This window comes from Pimephales promelas, chromosome 25 (genome assembly GCF_988280905.1).
Source record: "Pimephales promelas chromosome 25, fPimPro1.hap1.1, whole genome shotgun sequence".
In the NCBI taxonomy this organism is placed as follows: Eukaryota; Metazoa; Chordata; class Actinopteri; order Cypriniformes; family Leuciscidae; genus Pimephales; species Pimephales promelas.
The window spans coordinates 7,707,360-7,727,610 of NC_142793.1; the positions used below are offsets into that span (position 1 = coordinate 7,707,360).

The 20,251-nt window shown below is 46.9% G+C and overlaps 2 pseudogenes; both read left to right on the forward strand.

The window, feature by feature from the left end:
- Positions 1 to 8,541: 8,541 nt before the first annotated feature.
- Positions 8,542 to 10,499, forward strand: LOC148965024 (uncharacterized; annotated as a pseudogene).
- Positions 10,500 to 16,037: 5,538 nt separating this feature from the next.
- LOC148965025 (uncharacterized) lies at positions 16,038 to 18,002 on the forward strand (annotated as a pseudogene).
- The last annotated feature ends 2,249 nt before the right edge of the window (positions 18,003 to 20,251 follow it).

Below are 20,251 nucleotides of genomic sequence, written 5' to 3' on the forward strand. Positions count from 1 at the left end.
AATTCCCGAATATTGGGAGGTGCGTAAACGGCATTTGCGCATTTAGCCTTCACTACATCCCTGGGTGTATGACATCACAGTACTGATTCGAAAGCATGCAGTGTACTTTGATCACCTTGACGAAGCACTGGGGAGACCGGGGGCAATTGTAACAGGGGGCAATTGTACCACACTCAATTCCTCCAATCAGAAACAAGCTAGAGTGATGACACTTAATCTGTACATGCCCAATAGGATTCTCTCTCTATCTGTGGAAAAGAAGCGTGACATTTTCAACTTTAGCAGAAGTTATTAACGACAAACTGATTTTGAGGTGTGAAAGTTATTTTTTGGATGTACAGTATTTTTCTTCTGCTGTCTAAAGTTTAGATGTCTGTCAATTTAAACTTGTATACATTTTATCCCTAGGTTATTGATTAAAAACGAACATAAACAACACTGTAACACTGTGTTACAGTTGCCCCCGAGCCACAAGGCCCATTGTAATAAGCTTGTTTGTGTGTGTTGACATACTTTTCTGTTAAAAAATGAACATATTTCACTAAATTCTATTGTAAAACTTCATTTTAAAAGGGTGTATTAAAATAAATGTTTGTTCCAGTATTAACAAATCATCAATTAGCATTTTTTATATAAAATAATGTGTGTTTTATATGTGCTTGACAAAGTGGGAATATTATATAAACTCTTAAAATTAACAGCAGTAAAGTGATTACTTTGAGGTAGGCTTTTATTTGAGATAAAGTGGGTTAATAGGAGTTATTTCTCAGTGTTACAATTGCCCCCACACTGCATTTAATTGAATATTTTAGTCTTGTTCTTATAAGTAAAAATATATAAATTGTATTATTAATTAGTGCACATATATATGTTTCTTGTATCAAAAGATGACTAGTCTATCTCAAGTAGTTTGTGAGTTATTAAGGAAAATGTAAAATACGTTACAATTGCCCCGGGTCTCCCCTACAGACGATTGGTTTATGACATCACAGTCCTGATTCGAAAGCATACAGTATGATCTTGAAGCAGCACTGTACAGAGTACAGACGATTGGTGTATGACATCACAGTACTGATTCAAAAGCAAACAGTATGATCTTGAAGCAGCACTGTACAGAGTACATACGATTGGTGTATGACATCACAGTACTGATATGAAAGCATACGTATGATCTTGAAGCAGCACTGTACAGAGTACAGACGATTGGTGTATGACATCACAGTACTGATTCGAAAGCAAACAGTATGATCTTGAAGCAGCACTGTACAGAGTACAGACGATTGGTGTATGACATCACAGTACTGTTTCGAAAGCATGTATGATCTTGAAGCAGCCGAACAACCAATACTTATGAAAGTAATTGGATCAAACATAAAAAAATAAGTATTCCTAACTTTTCAACGTTTACTTAACATATGTGTGTAACAAAAAAATATAAGCTACTAGGTGCACTTAAATGTATGCATAAATAAAATAATAAAAAAACATAATGCATGTCAACTACTACAATAATTGCATCAAAATTAAGTAAATCGATTATATCAGTTTAAGTAACTGTATGAGCCACGTGATATAGGCTATGCAATTTCCCGTGATGCCTATCCAGACAAAAAAAATATGAAACACATGTGAAGACGTTGAGAAGCGGTAAGCTTAATTTTTGTACTTAGGCCTACACATGATCATTTATTGCATTTTTGGTCAAGAAATTTACTTTTAACTGAATTTCAGAATTGCTACAAATTTTGCATCAACAATTAGAAACGTTTCTTACGAATGCAAACATTTGTAGTCTACATGTTAACGAATGAAATAAGTGTTTTGCACGCGAGTAGCTATATATTGTGTTTTTTCAAAATATATGACCATGATGTTGGCTCGTATATGCATTAATGGTGTGTTTACACCGAACGCGAATTTAATTGCGATAGCAGAGTACATTCATAGTCAATGCAAAGACGCGAAGACGCATCATTCGCGCCGGGCGTCGCGAATTGGGTGACTCGTTTGCCGCGAACGTCTTTCTCAGTAGAAAATTTTGAACTTGAGCGGGCTGCAGAAGATTCAAGCGTCTAACTAGACTTGACGTGTTTGACGCGTTCGGTGTGACCAATTCGGACTGCGCTCTCTCTCCCCCACGGATAGATTATAGGCCTACTTTATTAGCGAGTTGTTTTTGGATAAAACTAATGTACTTTGCATACTTACAAATTCCCATGTTCTCTATCTCTATTGTCTATAGGCCTACATGGATCGCGGGAAAGGGGGCCTTGGGCGCGGGTTAGCCTACTTTTGGTAACGTTAACATACAAATATTAATTTCGAAAGCACATTGCCTACAGCTCCGTGTGTGCACGATTTATCATTAAATAATGGCAATCTTGATTCTAGCACAATATTATTCCTAAATGACAGCATTAATTCAGTAAATTAAACCTTCAAAATTATTATCAAAATAAGTAAATACCCTTTAAACAAAACTTTAGCTTCAAATAAAGATTGTAGATCTTTACTGTTTTCCAGTAGTTACTGCTAAAATGTTTTTGAAGAGATTCGTTCATAACCTCTGGAGGAAAGTCATTAATTAACTTCTGTTTTGTTTAAATTAATAGATATTATTTAATAGACTATTTTTTTATATTTATAGGTATTTAATAATGGACTAATTTGTTGCATTTAATTGTTTTTTTTTTATTGGTTTTTGAAAAAAATAATATATATATATATATATATATATATATATAATTATATATATAGACACACACACACACACACACACACACACACACACACACACACACACACACACACACACACACTAAGATTGTTTAATATTTTTAAAAGAAGTCTCTTCTGCCCACCAAGCCTTCATTTCTTTGATCCAAGAAAAACTGTAATATTGTGACTATATTATTATTATTATTATTTTAACAACTATTTTCTATTTGAATATATTTTAAGATGCAATTTAAATAAATAATAAAGTGAAATGCTTTATTGTGTGTGATTTGCATGTTATTTATTTTAAGACATGTAAGCTGAAGATCTAAACTAAGTTAAAATGGTTGGTTCAACTGATTTAATTGTCTTATTTTATATATATAAATGAGCTTAAATTTTAAGTTAACAGAACTAAGATTTATTTTGATCTCACATGGCCTGCACTGTGTTGGATTTACTTAAAAGATATGTGCACATTTTTTGATACAAAAATGGTGCATATATATTTTAAGTAAATCCAAATCATCATTTTTTAGAGTGTGGACAATATGAAACTAAAACGACATAAGCTTAATTTAAAATGTCTTAGGAACTACTGGATATTTAGAGGTGGATAAACGTAATTGAAATGTGGATAAACGCACTTTGGAGGTGCAAACGCAATTCCCGAATATTGGGAGGTGGGTAAATGGCATTTACGTGCATTTAGCCTCCACTACATCCCTGGGTATGACATCACAGTACTGATTCGAAAATATACAGTGATCAACTAGAAGCAGCACTATACAGAGTACAGACGATTGGTGTATGACATCACAGTACTGATTCGAAAGCATACAGCAGACAGTGATCGACAGCACTGTACAGAGTACAGACGATTGGTGTATGCAGAGGTGTAGTTGAAGAGGTGGGTAAACTATAAATTCTGGTGGACCAAGACATGGTCACCAGGTAAGGTGGGCCACTGCCTACCGGTGTATGTGTGTCTCCTGATGACATTGCTATATAGGGAGGGCTCGACATTAAGCCTTTTCATATGCTAAGTAAATCTGCCTTTCACTTGTCCGAGTAAAAAAGTTGCTTGTTCAGATTTTTTAAAAATTTGACTTATTCTTAAAAAATATTCTCATCATTGATATATCAGCTTTGATATTTAAATCACCATATTGTAATTTCTGCACCTTTAAAGGGCACCCCCCTCCCCCAATATTATTAAATGTATGCTTCATATTTCATTTTAAATTCCTAAATTTGATCAATAAATTCAATTATTTCTAATAATAAGACACCATAGGGCTGTTACTCTAGGGGTTGATCAAATTAAATCATTTACACTGAAAAATTTCAATTGCATGAAATAATGTTATGAAATTGATTTTAATTTACATATAAGAAAGAATGATGCTACTTTTAAACATTTAACACTAAACCGCCAGTAGGTGGTGGCAGGCGACCGTCTTAATGAGTGAAAAAGTTCGCCTTAGGTTTAACAACCTATACTAAATTAACTAAATTAAAGAAACTAAATTAACGACATAAGCTTAATTTAAAATGTCTTAGGAACTAGGATATTTAGAGGTGGATAAACGCAATTGAAAGGTGGATAAACGCACTTTGGAGGTGGGTAAACGCAATTCCCGAATATTGGGAGGTGCGTAAACGGCATTTGCGCATTTAGCCTTCACTACATCCCTGGGTGTATGACATCACAGTACTGATTCGAAAGCATGCAGTGTACTTTGATCACCTTGACGAAGCACTGGGGAGACCGGGGGCAATTGTAACAGGGGGCAATTGTACCACACTCAATTCCTCCAATCAGAAACAAGCTAGAGTGATGACACTTAATCTGTACATGCCCAATAGGATTCTCTCTCTATCTGTGGAAAAGAAGCGTGACATTTTCAACTTTAGCAGAAGTTATTAACGACAAACTGATTTTGAGGTGTGAAAGTTATTTTTTGGATGTACAGTATTTTTCTTCTGCTGTCTAAAGTTTAGATGTCTGTCAATTTAAACTTGTATACATTTTATCCCTAGGTTATTGATTAAAAACGAACATAAACAACACTGTAACACTGTGTTACAGTTGCCCCCGAGCCACAAGGCCCATTGTAATAAGCTTGTTTGTGTGTGTTGACATACTTTTCTGTTAAAAAAATGAACATATTTCACTAAATTCTATTGTAAAACTTCATTTTAAAAGGGTGTATTAAAATAAATGTTTGTTCCAGTATTAACAAATCATCAATTAGCATTTTTTATATAAAATAATGTGTGTTTTATATGTGCTTGACAAAGTGGGAATATTATATAAACTCTTAAAATTAACAGCAGTAAAGTGATTACTTTGAGGTAGGCTTTTATTTGAGATAAAGTGGGTTAATAGGAGTTATTTCTCAGTGTTACAATTGCCCCCACACTGCATTTAATTGAATATTTTAGTCTTGTTCTTATAAGTAAAAATATATAAATTGTATTATTAATTAGTGCACATATATATGTTTCTTGTATCAAAAGTCTATCTCAAGTAGTTTGTGAGTTATTAAGGAAAATGTAAAATACGTTACAATTGCCCCGGGTCTCCCCTACAGACGATTGGTTTATGACATCACAGTCCTGATTCGAAAGCATACAGTATGATCTTGAAGCAGCACTGTACAGAGTACAGACGATTGGTGTATGACATCACAGTACTGATTCGAAAGCAAACAGTATGATCTTGAAGCAGCACTGTACAGAGTACATACGATTGGTGTATGACATCACAGTACTGATTTGAAAGCATGCGTATGATCTTGAAGCAGCACTGTACAGAGTACAGACGATTGGTGTATGACATCACAGTACTGATTCGAAAGCAAACAGTATGATCTTGAAGCAGCACTGTACAGAGTACAGACGATTGGTGTATGACATCACAGTACTGTTTCGAAAGCATGTATGATCTTGAAGCAGCCGAACAACCAATACTTATGAAAGTAATTGGATCAAACATAAAAAAATAAGTTTTCCTAACTTTTCAACGTTTACTTAACATATGTGTGTAACAAAAAAATATAAGCTACTAGGTGCACTTAAATGTATGCATAAATAAAATAATAAAAAAACATAATGCATGTCAACTACTACAATAATTGCATCAAAATTAAGTAAATCGATTATATCAGTTTAAGTAACTGTATGAGCCACGTGATATAGGCTATGCAATTTCCCGTGATGCCTATCCAGACAAAAAAAATATGAAACACATGTGAAGACGTTGAGAAGCGGTAAGCTTAATTTTTGTACTTAGGCCTACACATGATCATTTATTGCATTTTTGGTCAAGAAATTTACTTTTAACTGAATTTCAGAATTGCTACAAATTTTGCATCAACAATTAGAAACGTTTCTTACGAATGCAAACATTTGTAGTCTACATGTTAACGAATGAAATAAGTGTTTTGCACGCGAGTAGCTATATATTGTGTTTTTTCAAAATATATGACCATGATGTTGGCTCGTATATGCATTAATGGTGTGTTTACACCGAACGCGAATTTAATTGCGATAGCAGAGTACATTCATAGTCAATGCAAAGACGCGAAGACGCATCATTCGCGCCGGGCGTCGCGAATTGGGTGACTCGTTTGCCGCGAACGTCTTTCTCAGTAGAAAATCTTGAACTTGAGCGGGCTGCAGAAGATTCAAGCGTCTAACTAGACTTGACGTGTTTGACGCGTTCGGTGTGACCAATTCGGACTGCGCTCTCTCTCCCCCACGGATAGATTATAGGCCTACTTTATTAGCGAGTTGTTTTTGGATAAAACTAATGTACTTTGCATACTTACAAATTCCCATGTTCTCTATCTCTATTGTCTATAGGCCTACATGGATCGCGGGTTAGCCTACTTTTGGTAACGTTAACATACAAATATTAATTTCGAAAGCACATTGCCTACAGCTCCGTGTGTGCACGATTTATCATTAAATAATGGCAATCTTGATTCTAGCACAATATTATTCCTAAATGACAGCATTAATTCAGTAAATTAAACCTTCAAAATTATTATCAAAATAAGTAAATACCCTTTAAACAAAACTTTAGCTTCAAATAAAGATTGTAGATCTTTACTGTTTTCCAGTAGTTACTGCTAAAATGTTTTTGAAGAGATTCGTTCATAACCTCTGGAGGAAAGTCATTAATTAACTTCTGTTTTGTTTAAATTAATAGATATTATTTAATAGACTATTTTTTTATATTTATAGGTATTTAATAATGGACTAATTTGTTGCATTTAATTGTTTTTTTTTATTGGTTTTTGAAAAAAATAATATATATATATATATATATATATATATATATATATATATATATATATATATGTCACTCGTGACAATCGAGGGGGGGGGGGGGGGGCGGAACTATTATTTTGTGCCTTCGTTCCCATGGGGAACATTTCCGGGGGGGGGGGGGGGACCTAAGACTTCTCCGGTTCCTATTTGATGTACAGCAGGTGCGCATTGTGAGCGCGTCGATCGCTGATTGGCGCACACGTCATACCAGCACAGTTGAAAAGGTCTTTGGTTGGTGAGCGGGGAAAAGGGAGAGGCAGAAAAGGAACGACGTGTCTGAGCTGGGAAGTCCTCGACGAGTGAAAGAGTGCAACAGAGAGAGAAGTGACATACATTGGGCTGGAGCAAGCGGTATGAGGAATGATTATGACTATGTGGGCTGGTGTATGGAATTAATGATTGCCTACAGTATTGCTGCAGGAGCACCTCATTGATGAAGATAGAAGAGACGCCGTACTGAAGCCTGATTTGTGAGTGGAATGATTTTGATCTCTTAAAGTTATTCACGTGTGTTTTGCCTGTGTGGATTGCAGTGTGCACGAAGGTGGAAGTGTAATGCTTAGGCTACGGTGGTCTGTACTGATTCATCTCCCTATGAACGTCAGGGAAGAGAAGTATTACTGAACCTGGTTTCTGCCATTATTCACCATTGAACATTGTAAGGATACAGCTTCAGCTAAGCCACTCCGCCAGTTATCTACCATTGAATGATCATCTCGATGGAGAATTAACACCAGTGATTGTACTCCTTATAGCACTCTGACCTTTTTCATTCTCTCTGCCTGAGCCCCACAGAGAAGCGGATACGCTGTGAACACGCCGCTGAGCCACCGAGCCCCATTCTTTCTGCCTGAGCCCCACAGAGAAGCAGTATCGCTGCAGATACGTCGGTGAGCACCCTGACCTTTTTCATTCTCTCTGCCTGAGCCCCACAGAGAAGCGGATACGCTGTGAACACGCCGCTGAGCAACCGAGCCCCATTCTTTCTGCCTGAGCCCCACAGAGAAGCAGTATCGCTGCAGATACGTCGGTGAGCACCCTGACCTTTTTCATTCTCTCTGCCTGAGCCCCACAGAGAAGCGGATACGCTGTGAACACGCCGCTGAGCAACCGAGCCCCATTCTTTCTGCCTGAGCCCCTCAGAGAAGCAGTATTGCTGCAGTTACGTCGGTGAGCACTCTGACCCTTTTCATTCTCTCTGCCTGAGCCCCACAGAGAAGCGGATACGCTGTGAACACGCCGCTGAGCAACCGAGCCCCATTCTTTCTGCCTGAGCCCCACAGAGAAGCAGTATTGCTGCAGATACGTCGGTGAGCACCCTGACCTTTTTCATTCTCTCTGCCTGAGCCCCACAGAGAAGCGGATACGCTGTGAACACGCCGCTGAGCAACCGAGCCCCATTCTTTCTGCCTGAGCCCCACAGAGAAGCAGTATCGCTGCAGATACGTCGGTGAGCACCCTGACCTTTTTCATTCTCTCTGCCTGAGCCCCACAGAGAAGCGGATACGCTGTGAACACGCCGCTGAGCAACCGAGCCCCATTCTTTCTGCCTGAGCTCCACAGAGAAGCAGTATCGCTGCAGTTATGTCGGTGAGCACCCTGACCTTTTTCATTCTCTCTGCCTGAGCCCCACAGAGAAGCGGATACGCTGTGAACACGCCGCTGAGCAATCGAGCCCCATTCTTTCTGCCTGAGCTCCACAGAGAAGCAGTATCGCTGCAGTTATGTCGGTGAGCACTCTGACCTTTTTCATTCTCTCTGCCTGAGCCCCACAGAGAAGCGGATACGCTGTGAACACGCCGCTGAGCAACCGAGCCCCATTCTTTCTGCCTGAGCCCCACAGAGAAGCAGTATTGCTGCAGTTACGTCGGTGAGCACTCTGACCTTTTCATCCTCTCTGCCTGAGCCCCACAGAGAAGCAGTTGCACCGCTGAACAACCGAGCCTCATTCGTTCTGCCTGAGCCCCACAGAGAAGCAGTATCGCTGCAGTTACCTCGGTGAGCACTCTGACCCTGTTCATTCTCTCTGCCCGAGCCCCACAGAGAAGCAGTTTCGCTGCAGCTACGTCAGTGAGCACCCCGACTTCTTCATTCTTTCTGCCTGAGCCCCACGGAGAAGCAGACACGCTGTGTACACGCCGCTGAGTAACCGAGCTCCATTCTCTCTGCCTGAGCTTCACAGAGCAGTCACGTCGACGAAGATCTTCCTTGTGGGAATAGAGTACGGATTCCAGTGGTCTCCAATCCTGTCCAGGCCTACACGACGAAACCATCTGCTCAACATTCTTGAATTTTTAAAATAAATAAAACTTCCCTCTTAATCTGCTCATTGGTCTCTTTGTCCGTTCATTGGTGTCCTTGTGGTGTCGGCTCCTCGCGGTGGGGTGTAGGTCCGTCCGGGTGTGGGTCGGACCATCCCGGGGCGGTGACATAAGTGGCGTAGTCGGAAGGATACACCCACCGGGAGTTGTAGCGGCCACAGGGTCACGATGGCGGATGAAGAGGTGCCAGTGGGACGGACACAGGTCATGCCTGTATTCATGGGAGCTCCCTGGGCTCAGCGATATGGGGGACCGGGATCTGAGCTGGGTCTCCAGGAATGGAAAATGCAGATTTACGTACCTGGCAGGTTTGCAAGGGCTGAGCGACCCGCAGAAGATTCAGTTTGTCCTTGGGTCCCTAGAAGGGGAAGCGAAACGAGAAGTTATGGCAGCACCCGAAGTTGTGCGAGCTACTGCCAAGGCCATCTTTGATTTTCTGACCGAGCTCTATGGAGATGTTACCCCGGTGGCTGTCCTTAGAGCCCAGTTTTTTAATTATCGTCAAGGACCCAGGCAAACTCTGCGGGCTTACTCTCTGAAACTGAGAGAACAATTCTCCCGGTTGAGGGGACGAACAGACCATGGACTGGGAGAAGGGGAGACTTTGCTGCGAGACCAGTTTGTCCTGGGGCTTCGCGATGGGCCGGTTCGACAGAGTATCCGGCTTCAACTACGTAGAGATCCCACACTGACCTTCGAGGCCCTTCGACAAGAAGCATTGGCTCTAGAGATAGATCAGGGTGAAACCACCGAACCACCTGTCTGCATGGCCGCCAGTAGTGCTTGTGCCCCTATTCCTTCTGAAACAACTGACTGGAAGCAGAAGTTGCGCGAGGAGCTTTTGTCGGAGGTTAAGGGCCAGATGGTGGAGTTATCGAAAAGTCTTGTGGAAGAACTACGTCGGGGGTGGCCGAGTGACATGCCCAGGGCCCGGGATCGATCGTACTCTGATGGGAACAGAGAGCAAGGACGTCGCCCTGCCCGCCCCGCTGAACCTAGGTACCAGTGGGACGACCAGGGTAGACCTATCTGTAATAGTTGCGGGAAGCCGGGGCACATCAGTCGTCAGTGTGGCCTCCGTCGGGGCTCGCAAGGGGGTTTTTAGGTCTGCCGGCCACTGTGGGTCAAGTGGCCGGGACCCCTTTTAGAGACCCCCTTCCTGTGCCTATCCCTGGGGACGAGTGGGTTGGGCACTGCCCTGAGGTCGAAATCCAGGTCAATGGGGTGAAGATTAACTGTTTGGTCGACACTGGTTCCCAAGTTACTTTATTTACAGAGAGTCTTTCTAGAGAACTATTCAAAGACCACCGACTTCAAGGAGCCGAGGCTTCACGGCTTACGTTACGAGGGGCAAATGGGCTGGACATCCCCTACACGGGCTACGTGGTCGTTGACTTCGACATTCGTGGCATTCCCGTGTATCAGAAAGGAGTAGTTATTGTCAAGGACCACTGCTTGGGCACTCGTCGGGCTCTGTTGGGCATGAATGTCATTGCAGACTGCTGGGAGGAGTTGTTTAAGAACGGTCCGGCTCGGAGGCCGTCGAGGGAGGATAATTCCCAGTGGGAAAACATCTTGAAGGACTGCCATCGAATTCATGCTGCTGGAGACAGGGAAGACCGGGAGAGTGTGGGCCGGGTGGTTTGCCGTTATGCCTTGTCTGTACCAGCTGGAAGTGAGGCTGTGGTGTGGGCCAGGGTGCCTGCTAGTTCCTATGGACCGGAAGACTTGGTCCTGGTGGAACCCCATTGGGATTGCCAGGCCATTGACGTAGCCAGAGGGCTGGCCGTGGTTCATCATGGTCGGGTGATCGTGCGGGTGCGCAACACTAACCCCTACCCGATTATGCTCCGGCGCCATCAATGCTTGGCCCGGATCACCTCGGTGAGTCCTCAGCAAGTAAGAGAGGACAGCGACGTCTGCTTTGTTCAAGTGAGTGCGGCAGTGGTAGAGGTAACCATCCGATCGGACGACGTAAAAGCTGACCTCTCGGAGAATGGAGTTCCGGAACATCTGGTTGGAGACTCCTTGAGAGGAGAGGGGCTAGAGGAAGAGCAACAATATCAGTTACGAGAATTCTTGTCTAAATGGCAACATGTGTTCTCCACCCATGACGAGGATTATGGCTGCACGGGGGTGGTCAAACATCAGATCCCCACTGGTAACGCGGCCCCAAGCCGGGAACGGTATCGACCAGTGCCTCCCACCCTCTATTCAGAGATCCGGACCCTGTTGAAAGGAATGTTAGATAGAGGGATTATCCGTGAAAGTAGTAGCCCCTGGGCCGCCCCTGTCGTCCTAGTGCAGAAGAAGACAGGAGCTTGGAGGTTTTGTGTCGATTACCGGAAGCTGAACAGCGTAACAAAGAAGGATGCATTCCCACTCCCACGAATTGAGGACTCTCTCACCAGTCTCACTCAGGCGGCATGGTACTCTACGTTGGATTTGGCCAGTGGGTACTGGCAAGTACAGGTCGAGGGACGGGACCAGGAGAAGACTGCCTTCACGACTCCATTTGGGCTCTTCGAATGGGACCGTATGCCCTTCGGCCTGTGCAATGCCCCCGCGACCTTCCAGCGGCTAATGCAACGCTGCTTGGGGGGGCAATTGGTCGATAACACCCTGGTTTACCTTGATGACGTAATTGTATTCTCACCAGATTTTGCTTCTCATTTACTCCATCTGGAACAGGTCTTCCAAGCCATGGCGAGATATGGGTTGAAGCTCCGCCCTGATAAATGCCAGTTGTTTCGAAAGGAGGTTAAGTTTCTGGGGCACTGTGTTAGTACAGCTGGGGTTGCTCCGGATCCAGAGAAAGTCTTGGCCGTCCAGAATTGGGAGGCACCCCAGACTGTCCGTCAAGTAAGATCTTTTTTGGGCTTTGTGGGATATTATAGGCGGTTCATTAAAGGATTCTCTGCAATCGCCAAGCCGTTAAATCAGCTCCTTTCGGGCACGGGACGCTTCCGTGGTCGGGGCTCCCCCTCCGTTGACTGGCGGCCGGAGTGTGAGGAAGCTTTTCAAACTCTGAAGCAAGAATTGTTGCAAGCCCCAATCCTGGCATACGCTGATTTCTCACTACCCTTTATATTATATACCGATGCGAGTCATGCAGGGCTGGGAGCCGTGTTGGCCCAGCGGCAACAAGGGGTCGAGAGGGTAATCGCCTATGCAAGTCGGAGCCTGCACCCCGCAGAGCAGAACGCGTCAAATTATAGTTCTTTTAAGATCGAACTCCTGGCAATGAAATGGGCCATGGCAGAAAAATTCAAGGATTATTTGTGGGGGGCAAAAGTGACTGTAATCACAGACAATAATCCTTTGGTGCATTTACAAGGGGCTAAGTTAGGAGCAGTGGAGCAGTGTTGGGTGGCGGAAATGGCTAACTACGAGTACCAAATTCAGTACCGACCCGGCAGGGAACATACTAATGCAGATGTGTTGTCCAGGCTACCAGCCAGGGGAGAGAACTGTCCAATGCCGCCAGTATCATCCGACGTGGAGGAAGGTTTGTTGGTGGGAGTGGTGGAAGCCCCTGGATCCCGCTTGGGAGAGGTTCCCCCGAGTTGGGGATGGGACCCTAATCGGTGGAAGACATTGCAGGGGAAAGATGAGAGCTTGAAGAAGATCAGCTCCTACCTGAAGAGTGGAGTTGGACCTGGGGTAAGGGAGCGACAAACACAGACCTCTGTGGTAAAGCGACTTTTGGGGCAGTGGAAGCGACTTGGACTGCGAGAGGGGGTGCTCTGCCGCTCAGTTCAGGATCGGGCAACCCGGGAGATAATACAACAAGTGATAGTACCAGAAGAGCAGGTCGTGCCTCTGTTGACCGCGTACCATACCCATATGGGACATCAGGGCCAGGAGAGGACATTGTCTTTACTTCGGAGGTACTTCTACTGGGGCGGGATGGAGACGACTGTTGGGACATTCATTCAGAGTTGCCCCCGATGCGTGTTGTTTAAGTCTCGGAAGGAGAAGAAGGCCCCGTTGGTCCCCATGCGTCCTAGGGCGCCTTTGCATATTGTTGGCATGGACTACCTGACGCTGGGCCGTCCGACAGACCGGTTTCAGAATATTCTGGTTGTGACCGATCTGTTCACTAAGTTTGCTTGGGCTACGCCAACTTTAGATCAGACTGCTGCCACTACTGCGAGTGCATTGTGGAGGATGGTAATTCAGCCGTTTGGGTGTCCGGAGATTCTCCACTCCGATCAAGGTCCTAACTTTGAGTCTAGAGTTATTCAAGAACTGAGCCAGCTGTACGGATGTCGGAAAACACGCACCACCTCATACCACCCCCAAGGTAACGGAGGATGCGAGCGCTTTAACCAGACCTTATTGAGCTCGCTGGGGACCTTAGAAACTGACCACCAGGTTCAGTGGACCGAATGCCTTCCTGCCTTATTGCAAGCCTATAATAACAGTGTGCACAGCATTACCGGGTATGCCCCGGCTTTCCTGATGTTCGGCCGACATATGCGCCTACCTGTGGATTTACTCCTGGGAACGGAACCTACTGAGGGAGCTCAAAGTACTACCGAGTGGGTGGGCCGACATCATCAACAACTTTACCATGCTTACCGCCGAGTTACAGAGCACCTAAACACAGCAGCCGCAAAGAATAAGCGGTTGTATGATCGGACCGCTCGAGACGCTCCATTGTTACCTGGAGAAAGGGTGTTGGTAAGAGACAATCGACGTCAAGGAAAAGGTAAGCTTAGTGATCGGTGGGAGAGTACGCCATATGTGGTGGAACGTCAACAGGGACCAGACATGCCTGTGTACACTGTGCGGCCGGAAGGGAGGCTTGGCCCAGAGCGGGTGCTCCACCGAAACCTACTTCGGCCCTGCCCTAATTTCCCTGAGGGGAGAGAAGAAACACCCGTTGTCCCTCCGTGTTCTGAGGCACCATGGGTTGGATGGGCTGTGGCCCCTCGACATCCCGAAGTGGGAGTTGGGAGAGTGGCCCCTGTATCTCCACCCCGACGCTCCCAGCGAGATACCCGAGGGCAACCGCCGGAACGGTATGGCGCCTGGGTTGAAGATGCCTGGTTCTAGGGACTAGAACCAATTGGTGGGGGAGAGTGTCACTCGTGACAATCGAGGGGGGGGGCGGAACTATTATTTTGTGCCTTCGTTCCCATGGGGAACATTTCCGGGGGGGGGGACCTAAGACTTCTCCGGTTCCTATTTGATGTACAGCAGGTGCGCATTGTGAGCGCGTCGATCGCTGATTGGCGCACACGTCATACCAGCACAGTTGAAAAGGTCTTTGGTTGGTGAGCGGGGAAAAGGGAGAGGCAGAAAAGGAACGACGTGTCTGAGCTGGGAAGTCCTCGACGAGTGAAAGAGTGCAACAGAGAGAGAAGTGACATACATTGGGCTGGAGCAAGGGGTATGAGGAATGATTATGACTATGTGGGCTGGTGTATGGAATTAATGATTGCCTACAGTATTGCTGCAGGAGCACCTCATTGATGAAGATAGAAGAGACGCCGTACTGAAGCCTGATTTGTGAGTGGAATGATTTTGATCTCTTAAAGTTATTCACGTGTGTTTTGCCTGTGTGGATTGCAGTGTGCACGAAGGTGGAAGTGTAATGCTTAGGCTACGGTGGTCTGTACTGATTCATCTCCCTATGAACGTCAGGGAAGAGAAGTATTACTGAACCTGGTTTCTGCCATTATTCACCATTGAACATTGTAAGGATACAGCTTCAGCTAAGCCACTCCGCCAGTTATCTACCATTGAATGATCATCTCGATGGAGAATTAACACCAGTGATTGTACTCCTTATAGCACTCTGACCTTTTTCATTCTCTCTGCCTGAGCCCCACAGAGAAGCGGATACGCTGTGAACACGCCGCTGAGCCACCGAGCCCCATTCTTTCTGCCTGAGCCCCACAGAGAAGCAGTATCGCTGCAGATACGTCGGTGAGCACCCTGACCTTTTTCATTCTCTCTGCCTGAGCCCCACAGAGAAGCGGATACGCTGTGAACACGCCGCTGAGCAACCGAGCCCCATTCTTTCTGCCTGAGCCCCACAGAGAAGCAGTATCGCTGCAGATACGTCGGTGAGCACCCTGACCTTTTTCATTCTCTCTGCCTGAGCCCCACAGAGAAGCGGATACGCTGTGAACACGCCGCTGAGCAACCGAGCCCCATTCTTTCTGCCTGAGCCCCTCAGAGAAGCAGTATTGCTGCAGTTACGTCGGTGAGCACTCTGACCCTTTTCATTCTCTCTGCCTGAGCCCCACAGAGAAGCGGATACGCTGTGAACACGCCGCTGAGCAACCGAGCCCCATTCTTTCTGCCTGAGCCCCACAGAGAAGCAGTATCGCTGCAGATACGTCGGTGAGCACCCTGACCTTTTTCATTCTCTCTGCCTGAGCCCCACAGAGAAGCGGATACGCTGTGAACACGCCGCTGAGCAACCGAGCCCCATTCTTTCTGCCTGAGCTCCACAGAGAAGCAGTATCGCTGCAGTTATGTCGGTGAGCACTCTGACCTTTTTCATTTTCTCTGCCTGAGCCCCACAGAGAAGCGGATACGCTGTGAACACGCCGCTGAGCAACCGAGCCCCATTCTTTCTGCCTGAGCCCCACAGAGAAGCAGTATCGCTGCAGTTACGTCGGTGAGCACTCTGACCTTTTTCATTCTCTCTGCCTGAGCCCCACAGAGAAGCGGATACGCTGTGAACACGCCGCTGAGCAATCGAGCCCCATTCTTTCTGCCTGAGCCCCACAGAGAAGCAGTATTGCTGCAGATACGTCGGTGAGCACCCTGACCTTTTTCATTCTCTCTGCCTGAGCCCCACAGAGAAGCGGATACGCTGTGAACACGCCGCTGAGCAATCGAGCCCCATTCTTTCTGCCTGAGCTCCACAGAGAAGCAGTATCGCTGCAGTTATGTCGGTGAGCACTCTGACCTTTTTCATTCTCTCTGCCTGAGCCCCACAGAGAAGCGGATACGCTGTGAACACGCCGCTGAGCAACCGAGCCCCATTCTTTCTGCCTGAGCCCCACAGAGAAGCAGTATTGCTGCAGTTACGTCGGTGAGCACTCTGACCTTTTCATCCTCTCTGCCTGAGCCCCACAGAGAAGCAGTTGCACCGCTGAACAACCGAGCCTCATTCGTTCTGCCTGAGCCCCACAGAGAAGCAGTATCGCTGCAGTTACCTCGGTGAGCACTCTGACCCTGTTCATTCTCTCTGCCCGAGCCCCACAGAGAAGCAGTTTCGCTGCAGCTACGTCAGTGAGCACCCCGACTTCTTCATTCTTTCTGCCTGAGCCCCACGGAGAAGCAGACACGCTGTGTACACGCCGCTGAGTAACCGAGCTCCATTCTCTCTGCCTGAGCTTCACAGAGCAGTCACGTCGACGAAGATCTTCCTTGTGGGAATAGAGTACGGATTCCAGTGGTCTCCAATCCTGTCCAGGCCTACACGACGAAACCATCTGCTCAACATTCTTGAATTTTTAAAATAAATAAAACTTCCCTCTTAATCTGCTCATTGGTCTCTTTGTCCGTTCATTGGTGTCCTTGTGGTGTCGGCTCCTCGCGGTGGGGTGTAGGTCCGTCCGGGTGTGGGTCGGACCATCCCGGGGCGGTGACATAAGTGGCGTAGTCGGAAGGATACACCCACCGGGAGTTGTAGCGGCCACAGGGTCACGATGGCGGATGAAGAGGTGCCAGTGGGACGGACACAGGTCATGCCTGTATTCATGGGAGCTCCCTGGGCTCAGCGATATGGGGGACCGGGATCTGAGCTGGGTCTCCAGGAATGGAAAATGCAGATTTACGTACCTGGCAGGTTTGCAAGGGCTGAGCGACCCGCAGAAGATTCAGTTTGTCCTTGGGTCCCTAGAAGGGGAAGCGAAACGAGAAGTTATGGCAGCACCCGAAGTTGTGCGAGCTACTGCCAAGGCCATCTTTGATTTTCTGACCGAGCTCTATGGAGATGTTACCCCGGTGGCTGTCCTTAGAGCCCAGTTTTTTAATTATCGTCAAGGACCCAGGCAAACTCTGCGGGCTTACTCTCTGAAACTGAGAGAACAATTCTCCCGGTTGAGGGGACGAACAGACCATGGACTGGGAGAAGGGGAGACTTTGCTGCGAGACCAGTTTGTCCTGGGGCTTCGCGATGGGCCGGTTCGACAGAGTATCCGGCTTCAACTACGTAGAGATCCCACACTGACCTTCGAGGCCCTTCGACAAGAAGCATTGGCTCTAGAGATAGATCAGGGTGAAACCACCGAACCACCTGTCTGCATGGCCGCCAGTAGTGCTTGTGCCCCTATTCCTTCTGAAACAACTGACTGGAAGCAGAAGTTGCGCGAGGAGCTTTTGTCGGAGGTTAAGGGCCAGATGGTGGAGTTATCGAAAAGTCTTGTGGAAGAACTACGTCGGGGGTGGCCGAGTGACATGCCCAGGGCCCGGGATCGATCGTACTCTGATGGGAACAGAGAGCAAGGACGTCGCCCTGCCCGCCCCGCTGAACCTAGGTACCAGTGGGACGACCAGGGTAGACCTATCTGTAATAGTTGTGGGAAGCCGGGGCACATCAGTCGTCAGTGTGGCCTCCGTCGGGGCTCGCAAGGGGGTTTTTAGGTCTGCCGGCCACTGTGGGTCAAGTGGCCGGGACCCCTTTTAGAGACCCCCTTCCTGTGCCTATCCCTGGGGACGAGTGGGTTGGGCACTGCCCTGAGGTCGAAATCCAGGTCAATGGGGTGAAGATTAACTGTTTGGTCGACACTGGTTCCCAAGTTACTTTATTTACAGAGAGTCTTTCTAGAGAACTATTCAAAGACCACCGACTTCAAGGAGCCGAGGCTTCACGGCTTACGTTACGAGGGGCAAATGGGCTGGACATCCCCTACACGGGCTACGTGGTCGTTGACTTCGACATTCGTGGCATTCCCGTGTATCAGAAAGGAGTAGTTATTGTCAAGGACCACTGCTTGGGCACTCGTCGGGCTCTGTTGGGCATGAATGTCATTGCAGACTGCTGGGAGGAGTTGTTTAAGAACGGTCCGGCTCGGAGGCCGTCGAGGGAGGATAATTCCCAGTGGGAAAACATCTTGAAGGACTGCCATCGAATTCATGCTGCTGGAGACAGGGAAGACCGGGAGAGTGTGGGCCGGGTGGTTTGCCGTTATGCCTTGTCTGTACCAGCTGGAAGTGAGGCTGTGGTGTGGGCCAGGGTGCCTGCTAGTTCCTATGGACCGGAAGACTTGGTCCTGGTGGAACCCCATTGGGATTGCCAGGCCATTGACGTAGCCAGAGGGCTGGCCGTGGTTCATCATGGTCGGGTGATCGTGCGGGTGCGCAACACTAACCCCTACCCGATTATGCTCCGGCGCCATCAATGCTTGGCCCGGATCACCTCGGTGAGTCCTCAGCAAGTAAGAGAGGACAGCGACGTCTGCTTTGTTCAAGTGAGTGCGGCAGTGGTAGAGGTAACCATCCGATCGGACGACGTAAAAGCTGACCTCTCGGAGAATGGAGTTCCGGAACATCTGGTTGGAGACTCCTTGAGAGGAGAGGGGCTAGAGGAAGAGCAACAATATCAGTTACGAGAATTCTTGTCTAAATGGCAACATGTGTTCTCCACCCATGACGAGGATTATGGCTGCACGGGGGTGGTCAAACATCAGATCCCCACTGGTAACGCGGCCCCAAGCCGGGAACGGTATCGACCAGTGCCTCCCACCCTCTATTCAGAGATCCGGACCCTGTTGAAAGGAATGTTAGATAGAGGGATTATCCGTGAAAGTAGTAGCCCCTGGGCCGCCCCTGTCGTCCTAGTGCAGAAGAAGACAGGAGCTTGGAGGTTTTGTGTCGATTACCGGAAGCTGAACAGCGTAACAAAGAAGGATGCATTCCCACTCCCACGAATTGAGGACTCTCTCACCAGTCTCACTCAGGCGGCATGGTACTCTACGTTGGATTTGGCCAGTGGGTACTGGCAAGTACAGGTCGAGGGACGGGACCAGGAGAAGACTGCCTTCACGACTCCATTTGGGCTCTTCGAATGGGACCGTATGCCCTTCGGCCTGTGCAATGCCCCCGCGACCTTCCAGCGGCTAATGCAACGCTGCTTGGGGGGGCAATTGGTCGATAACACCCTGGTTTACCTTGATGACGTAATTGTATTCTCACCAGATTTTGCTTCTCATTTACTCCATCTGGAACAGGTCTTCCAAGCCATGGCGAGATATGGGTTGAAGCTCCGCCCTGATAAATGCCAGTTGTTTCGAAAGGAGGTTAAGTTTCTGGGGCACTGTGTTAGTACAGCTGGGGTTGCTCCGGATCCAGAGAAAGTCTTGGCCGTCCAGAATTGGGAGGCACCCCAGACTGTCCGTCAAGTAAGATCTTTTTTGGGCTTTGTGGGATATTATAGGCGGTTCATTAAAGGATTCTCTGCAATCGCCAAGCCGTTAAATCAGCTCCTTTCGGGCACGGGACGCTTCCGTGGTCGGGGCTCCCCCTCCGTTGACTGGCGGCCGGAGTGTGAGGAAGCTTTTCAAACTCTGAAGCAAGAATTGTTGCAAGCCCCAATCCTGGCATACGCTGATTTCTCACTACCCTTTATATTATATACCGATGCGAGTCATGCAGGGCTGGGAGCCGTGTTGGCCCAGCGGCAACAAGGGGTCGAGAGGGTAATCGCCTATGCAAGTCGGAGCCTGCACCCCGCAGAGCAGAACGCGTCAAATTATAGTTCTTTTAAGATCGAACTCCTGGCAATGAAATGGGCCATGGCAGAAAAATTCAAGGATTATTTGTGGGGGGCAAAAGTGACTGTAATCACAGACAATAATCCTTTGGTGCATTTACAAGGGGCTAAGTTAGGAGCAGTGGAGCAG